Consider the following 8,790-nt stretch of genomic DNA (forward strand, 5'->3'; position numbering starts at 1 on the left):
AGATGAGGGATACAAGGATAATACCTAACTGTCATAAAGGCAATATACAGCAAGATAACAGCCAACATTCCAACTAAATAGAAACACAAGGCCATTCTACTAAAATCAGGAACAAGACAAAGCTATCCACTCTCTCCATATCTATTCAATACAGTACTCAAAGTTCTAGCTAGAGCAATAAGACAACAAAAGGGGATCAAGGAGGTACTAATGGGAAACTTTTGATATTTGTTGTAGGAATGCCTACAGCTGACAAACACCTTCAGTAATTTGGCAGGATACAAGATTAACTCAAATCAATTAGTAACCCTCCTATATACAGATAAAAAATGATCTAAGAAAGAAATCAGAGAAACATCACCTTCACTACGGACACAAACAAAATGAAACATCTTGGGGTTACTCTAAACAAACTGAAAGACCTGTATGACAGGAACTTTAAGTCTATGGAGATGAAATTGAAGATGTCAGAAAAATGGGAAGATCAAGCATGCCCTTGGCTAGGTAGGATTAACATAGTAAAAATCATAACAAAATCAATCTACAGATTCAATGCAATCCCCAACAGAATCCCAGCACAATTCTTCACAGACCTTGAAAATAGAATACTCAACTTCATATGGAAAAAAAACAGGATATCCAAAACAATCTCTTACACTGAAAGAGCCTGGGAGGCATCAACATCCCTGACTTCAGGCTATATTATAGTGTTGTAGTAATGAAAATAGCTTACTATTGGCAAAAAACAGATGGAGGAATGGAATTGAATAGAAGATGCTGATATTAATCCACACATCAATGAATGCCGAAGTTTTGAAAAAGAAGCTACCATATATGAAATGGGGGAAAAAAGAATCTTCAACAAGTGGTGCAGGCATAACTGGATGTGAACACGTAGAAGAAGACAAATACATCCATACCTATTGCCACGTACAAAACTCATATCCAAATGGATCAAAGACTGCAGCATAAATCCAACCACACTGAACCTCATAGAAGAGAAAACAGGAAGTAGCCTTGAACACGTTAACACAAGAGACGATTTCCTAACTATACCACTAGTAGCACAGACACTGAGTACAACAAATAATAAATGGGACCTGCTGAAACTGAGAAGGATCTGTAAGGTAAAGAATTGATCAGCAAAACAAAATGTCAGCCTACAGAATAGGAAAAAGACTTTCACCATCTCCATATCAGACACAGGGCTAATCCCCAAAATATACAAAGAACTCAAGAAACTAGAAATCAGAGGACCAAAATAATTCAATTAAAATTTGGGCTAGAGATATAAACAGAGAACTCTCAACAGGGGAATCTGAAATGGCTGAAATACACTGAAGGAACTGATCAACATCCTTAGTCATCAGGGAAATGCAAACCAAAACTACCATGGCTAAGGTCAAAAACACTGATGACAGCTTATGCTGGAGAGGATGTAGAGTAACGCGAACATTCCTCCATTGCTATTGAGACTGCAAACTTGTACAGCTGATTTGGAAGTGAGTATGGCTGTTTCTCAGAAAATTGGGAATCAGTCTACCTCAAGACCCAGCAATACAACTTTTGGCCACATACAAAAAGACTGCACACTCACACCACAAGAACATTTGCTCAACTATGTTCATAGCAGCATTATTTGCACTAGCCAGATCCTTGAAACAATGTAGATGCCCTTAGATGCCACAGGAATGGATAAAGAAAATGTGGTACACTTACAGAATGGAGTATACTCACTGGTAAAGACAAAATGGCATCTTGATATTTTCAGGAAATGGAAGAAATGAAAAAAACCATACTGACTGAGGTAACCCAGATCCAGAAAGACAAATATGGTATGAATTAACTCATAAGTAGATATTAGACATAAAGCAAAGATCAACCAACCTACATTTCACAACCCCAGAGAAGCTAGGTAACAAAGAGGACCCTAAGATAGACATACATGGATCTACCTAGGAAGGGGAAATAGACAAGATCTCCTGAGGAAATTGAGAATGTGGTGGTGGTGGTGGTAGGAAGGGGAGAGCAGAGAAGGGAAGGGGAGTGAGGAGGAGAACATGAGGTAATGGGATAGTCAATATGGGGGGAAGAACAGAGAAGGTGAGAAAGAAAAGAAATACTTGGAAAGAGAGAGCCATTAAGGGATGGGCAAGAAACTTGGCACTCAGGAACTGCCCAAATCCCCAAGGATGACTCCATTCTAAACAATAGTGGAGAAGGTACCTGAACTGGCCTTCCCCTATAATCAGATTGAGGACTCTCTCAGTTGTCATCATAGAACATTCGTCCAGTAACTGAAGGAAGCAGATGCAGTGATCCACAACTAAGCACTGGCCCATGCTTCTGTAGACCAGTTAAAGAGAGGCAGGACTGACGATATGAGCAAAGCGGTCAAGAGAAGGATGGGGAAAACCAGAGACAGAGCAGACCAGAGCTAGCAGGAGCTCACTGTCTGCAGAGAGACAACTGGGAAACCTGCATAGGACCAAATTAGTCACACACCCCATCAATGCCATTGACAGTGGAGAGGCTTGTGTAGTGTGTGGTGCCAGTGACAGTGGGAATAGGATATATCCCTAGTGCATGAACTGGATCTTTGGAGCCCATTCCCTATGGAGAAATACCTTGCTCAGCCTAGACACATGGGTGAGGGTCTTGGTCCTGCCTCAACTTGGTGATGGCACAAACTTCTTTGGCTCCCCATGGGAGGCCTTACCCCGTTTGAGGAGAAGACGCCAGACGGGATAGGCAGAATAAGGGGAAAGCAGAAGGAGGGGAGAGGGGGAACTGGGATTGGTATGGAAACAAAGGATAAATGAAACAAAAACAAAAAACCCAAAAACCTCATTAAACAATGAATTTTATTTCCAACGTAACAAACATAACTCAGTGCTTTGGGGGTGGTGTGCTAGTAGAATTGATGGAGGTGGTCTTCTTTTCTCCTAGTGCAGGGCCATCTGCCTTGGCTTCTGATACTTGCCTAGTCCCAAGCTGCCTAGAGCAGAGACATTAAGTGACCCAGGTGCTAATAAAGCTAGGACCACCTTGTCAGCACACCACCTGCGTCTACTCAGCAGTAATAAACATCCCAAAGCATGGAATTCTGATCCTAGCATCCAGAGAGGACTGCCCTAGTGTTCTCAGCAGTATCACCCTGTCTCACTTCCTGGTCTTGCCCACCAGGATGCTCCTGCATGAAGGTCAGGACTACCAAAGGCTATGCAGCCCTTCAAATAAAGCGCTTCTTTATCACTATGCTTACATTGTGTGAGTGTGTGAGTGTGTGTGAGTGTGTGTGTGTAGACACATTCACATGTAATATATTTACAATTGTGTGCTTGTGCATCCGTGTCCTTGTATATATCCATGTGTGTGCTCTAACTTTTAAGTATGTAGCACATGTATTCCCTCAAATGTTAACTCACAGATATGTACACCTTGTGTTTTGGACACAGGCTCTCTCAAGTCCAGCAAGGTTGAAGCACCTGCAGTCAAGTGTGGTCGTGTTTGTGGTGGTGCACGCCTCTGATCCCAGCACTTGGGAGACAGAAGCAGGCAACTGTCTGTGAGACAAAGGCCAGTCTGCTCTAGAGAGACAGGGAAGGACAGAGAAACCCTGTCTCAGAAACATAATAAAACAAAACAAAGACAACACAAAAGGTACATGCACGTCCCTCCATCTCCAAGTTCTGGGATAACAAGCCTCAGCCAGCCAGCTGGTTTTCCCTGGCACTCTGGGTCATGACCTCATATCTCACAATGAAAGCAGGCACTGTATGGACAGACAGGCACCGTCCCAGCCCTCTTGTGCTTCTGAATCTCACCCAGGTATGGATTTCACAGTCTTGACTCACAACCCAGTCATCTCTATTGTGGAGGGCATGTCCAGGAGCAGCAGTGTGTCTATGAAATTGGTTCAGGGACATCAGGACAGCCCAGCTCTGAAAGATATTTTGTTTTTTATCAAAAATGGAAAAAACAAATGAAAGAAGGAGTATAAAAGCATGTTAGATGGGTTTAGCAAGGCAAGCCTCCCTCCACCTCAGTCTGAAACCCATCTAACAACCACAATTGTGTCCTGAGTTGAAGCAGAGACTGCAGCAATTCAGGTGCACTAACTGGGAACAGGTATAGAATGGCCACAAGGGGGCAGCAAAACATCAGAGGGTCTCACAGCTTCAAGAGATTGCTGCATTCTGCCTTTCTTATTGTCCCAGTACTAAGTCTCCATGCCCTCCATTCCTCCCTTTCCCCTCCTCCCACATGATCAATAGGAAGCACTTACTGAACAGCTCCTCAGTACACTGCACAAGAGATGACTCAATGCTCAGCCAATTCCAGATGTGAATCACAGGAAATATTCACTACACATCTGGATGCTGTTTTCATCTCTCCATGGGAAAGGCATTGTGATTCTCGAGGAATATGAGGTTGTGGTGGGCTTCCATGGCATTCTTTTCTCAGATATGGGCATTAAGATTTGGGAGTAAGGATTGTTTATTTAAAATAGTGTCATTCCTCCTAGACTGGCCTCAAACTCTCTGCTTTGGAAGATGACCTTGACTGCCTGATCCTCTTGTTTCTACCCCCAATACCAGGCACACTCTACCTGGTTTTAATTTGTGCAGGGAAAGAACCGTGACCAAGAACCGCTGTGCACGCTGGACACACTGATCCCTAGTCCTCCTGTTCACATTCTGTTTTTAGAGAGAGATCTCACACTGCCACCAAAGCTAGACTACTGCTCCTTATATAGCCCAGGCTGGCCTTGAGTCTATGGCAAGTCTCCAATCTAAGCCTCCAGAGTCCTGGGATTATTGGCATACACCTTCACCTTGGATCTGCCATCTAGTCTTAAGAGAAATCCACAAAGTGCCTAGAAAGGGCAAATGGAAGGGAATGAGACCCCAGGGGTGAGGGGGCTGAACCTTCAAGCCATGGGTTTGAGGCTCCATCTTCCAACTGTCATCAGCTGCTGCTGTGGACATGCAATGAGGAGGCTTCTGCCTTCCATTCTGTCCCACGGAGCTGCGTAGAGAGTTAGATGAGACCAGCCTGAGGACTGCTAATCAGAACGGGGCTTTGAAAATAACTGGCTACACAGGTGATGACCTGGGCTGCTGCACACTGACCTGAGTGTCCTTGACATGGCATGGGATGGGGACAGCTTCCTTTACCTCCCTCCCAGCCAGGTCACAACTCACCAGCTTCAGAAGAAAAGTGGTGTCTGGCCACAGCTCGTGTTTGTGGTCCTTCAGAAGACTCTCAGTAGAAAGACAGGTCATCTAGAAATGGTAAAAGAGAAAAGGCCTGGTCAATCATGCAGATCTCTAATAGGGATAGGGATGATCCAGAGCTCCAGGTCTTCCTCAGCTACACAGTGAATCCCAGGCTTGGCTGAGATACAGGTATGACTCCGTTGGGACAGCTCTTGCCTAGGATATAGGGAACCTTGGGTTTTGTCTCCAGGACAAAATAAACTAGACTTGGTAAAGAATTACTGAAATCCCTGCTTTTGGTACATGGAGATAGAAAGATTAAAAATTTAAGGATATCCACACCTACATGAATCATTTAAAAACAAAACCACAAAACCCAATAGGGTTAGATGCTCACCTGTAGCCCCAACACTCAGTTGGGGGTAGGAGAGTCACCAGTCTTGGCAGCCTGTACTGCATACAGAAAACCTGTGTCAAAATAAGAGGAGGGAGGGAAAAGGGTTTCTCATTTGAGGGGACTGAGAGTTACATCACTGTGGGGTTCAAGAGTCAGGAATTTTGGAAATGAGAATAAAATACCATGGATATAGGGTCTAGACTGTATTGAGGAACAACAGGTAAGGCAGGATTGGAGAACTTACATAATGAGTATGTATGTATGTTTGTATGACACATCCATGACCACAGGGGTGTATGTGTGTGTGTGGTCGTGTCTATCTGTTCTCACACTTTGAGCACATGTGTAGACCAGGAATATTCATCCAGTGATTTTATACCTTAATTCATTTGTTTGTTTTTTGAGACATACCTGAATATACCTGGCTGTGCTTGAACTCTCTCTGTAGGGCAGTTTGCAGACCAGACCAGAACTCAGAAATCAGGCTGCTCTCCCCCAGTCCTGGGTTAAAGGGGGGGTCCACGACCATGGACATCCACCTTACTTTTCAAATGAGGTGTCTCACTGATCTCAGGCCAGCAAGCTGCCATTCCTGCCTCTCTCCTCCACCAGGCCTGAGATGAGACAAGGATGCTGCCACAGCCTGGTTTCAGTCTTTGCATTCACACAGCTCCAAGCATCAGTGTTCTCATCTCAGAGTTCAAATAATCAGAACGTGCATGTTCTTTATGACGGTTACATTCAGCCTGGAACTCCCTACACTGACCCTGAGCTGTTCCTCCTGAGCAGGGCAGAGGGGTTCAGACCCAGAAATTCTGCCTTGGGGAATTGCACAAGAAGACAAAGATCCTGCTCCAGGTCTGGGACAGATGAGACCTTGACTAAAACACAAATTCTAGCAGTGTTCCAGTGCACCTAAGGAGGAACAGAGTCAGCAGCACCACAGGGAAATAAAGCCAGCATGGACGACACACAGTGTTCAGTCAACCCGAGTTACAGGGCAAAACTCTGTGAACACTAAAACCAACAAAGGAAAAGACTTGGTGGCGATCCTATTCCTACCAACCAATGTGGACAGAAACAAATGTCAGAAAATAAAATGGAAGTGTTCATGTGACATCTTAACACAGCTGTCAGGGAATGAAAGCCAATTTCCATCTTGGGTTGTACAGTAGAGATTGTCACACAGAAGAAAATGTGGCCTTTAAGAAAAAGCTTCATAGACTGAGTTCATGCTTTTCCTTGATCATGTGAGAAAACACACCAATTCTAATTAGAACACAGCCCTGTTATACACTCAGCCCCCAGGCACTTGATCTTATCTTGTGAATGTCCAGATACACAAGGAAGCAATTTCTGTTGTTTTAAGTGACAAAACAAAGGAATTTTGTTTAAGAGAGGAAGAAACATCTTCCACATGTTGTCTTAGGGTTCTGGCAGACGAATATTTTCTTGACCATTTGGAATATCAATCTACTGCCTCTGGGATTCTGGGCTTTGGTGAGAAGTTTCAGGCCTAGTGGGTATCATGTGTTGAATGACGTCATCTTTAACCCTCACAGGTGCCCTGGGGTTCGAAGGAACACAACATTTTGTCACAACATCCCGATGTAGTCAGAGGCTGCCTATTCTCTGAATGAATTCTCCTGAGCCATCTCCCCACATGGATACTCTGGGTTTTCAAGTGTCTGTTGTCTTGGCAACTGCTCTTGAATCTGGTTTTACTAGAACCTCACCTCTGTCAGTGTTGGGTGCAGAAAGAGGATCATGATCCTCCCCAATGAGTGGCTCTTAGCTTCTGTGACCTTTGTTTTATTCTCTGAGTTTCCGGACAGTTCCTGCATACCCTATTGGTGTCATATTCTGCAGTCCACTGCTGTGGAAGATGCTTTCTTCTCTTCCTGAGAATTAAGTACCTGCTTAGGCTGTCTGCACTGTCTCTGAGTGTCTTCCTTTAGGACATAGGAATGTATATCTATGCACATTCTCCTGGGCCTGATTTGAACAGTTTCTTTAAACTTCCCCCTTGTGAATTCGGTTCTAGACATATCACCAAGGACCCGACAATGGATCAGGGCAGGGAGGCCTGCTACTCCTCTGAGGAGTCTTTCATGGCTGACTATAAGATGATGATGACCCTGGGCCAGGGAAAATTTTCCAAGGTGAAACTGGCCTTCCACATTCCTGCTGTAACCTGTGTGGCTGTAAAAGTTATTAGAAATTAGAAGAAGCATGCCTTGCTTGTTGCCAGTGAAGTTAACATCATGAAATCTCTGAAACACCCGAACATCATTAAATTGTTTGATATGTTCCAATCAAAAATACCACCTTCTTAGTGATGGAGCACGCATCAGAGGGAGATCTTTTTTGACACATTCTGGAAATGGGGTCCTTACAGGAGAGCGAGGCGTGGAGGCTATTTACCCAGATTCTCCTTGGAGTGCAGTACTGCCATAACAACCATATTGCCCATAGGGACATTAAGGCCAATAATATACTACTCGGCAGCATGGGCAAAGCCAAACTTTGTGATTTTTGCCTTGCTGCCAAAGTGGTCCCAGGGCACATGCTGAAAGCTTTCTGTGGTACTCCGTACTACAGTACCCCAGAACTCTTTTTAGGAGAAGCCTATGATGGGTTTGCCGCTGATATGTGGAGTTTAGGTGTGCTCCTCTTCCTCATGGTAGTTGGGCCCTTTCCCTTCCAGGCCAGCTGTTCTGAAGGCGTGACACATCAGATCCTTGACTCAAACTACAGCATACCTCAGCACATTTCCACCGATATTTCCATAATCATTGCCTGACTTCTTATGATCAACCCAGGCAGGAGGCCCACCATTGACCAAATCATGAGGCGCCCCATGATAAGGGACAGCAAGGCTCGTTTGCCACCTTCTTCCACACAGAAACCCCCAGGCGCCCTGAGCCCAAGCATTGTCAACTCCATGATGGTCATGGGGTATAAGTCTGAGGAAATCATTGATTCTCTGAGAGACCAAAACTACAACCAGGTGATGTCCACTTCCCTGATTCTCCAACACCAGTCTCCTGGGGGAGACTGCTGCCATCACCAGGTGAAATCCATGCAGCCAGACCTTGTCCTCAACCTGGGTGATCTTCACACCTTCCCTGTGCCCCTAAGGCGAGCTAGCGAGCCTGCTCCCCTGACCTT

The 8,790-nt window shown here is 44.7% G+C and overlaps 1 long non-coding RNA gene and 1 pseudogene across 4 annotated transcripts; one reads left to right on the forward strand and one right to left on the reverse strand.

Moving 5' to 3' along the window:
- Positions 1 to 2,892: 2,892 nt before the first annotated feature.
- Positions 2,893 to 5,763, reverse strand: LOC110341052. 4 transcript variants are annotated; one of them, XR_005874279.1, is made up of 6 exons: positions 5,620 to 5,763; positions 5,208 to 5,288; positions 4,932 to 5,031; positions 4,289 to 4,457; positions 3,828 to 3,944; positions 2,893 to 2,994 (listed from the first exon to the last, which is right to left on the reverse strand). It is a non-coding gene; the product is annotated as an uncharacterized LOC110341052 (long non-coding RNA). The 4 variants fall into 4 exon arrangements; XR_005874278.1 differs by having other exon boundaries at positions 2,897 to 2,998; XR_005874277.1 differs by lacking the exon at positions 2,893 to 2,994 and adding an exon at positions 3,465 to 3,590.
- Positions 5,764 to 7,685: 1,922 nt separating this feature from the next.
- On the forward strand, positions 7,686 to 8,567 carry LOC106021202 (annotated as a pseudogene).
- Positions 8,568 to 8,790: the final 223 nt, after the last annotated feature.

Source organism: Mesocricetus auratus, unplaced genomic scaffold (genome assembly GCF_017639785.1).
Source record: "Mesocricetus auratus isolate SY011 unplaced genomic scaffold, BCM_Maur_2.0 Super-Scaffold_100676, whole genome shotgun sequence".
Classification (NCBI taxonomy): Eukaryota; Metazoa; Chordata; class Mammalia; order Rodentia; family Cricetidae; genus Mesocricetus; species Mesocricetus auratus.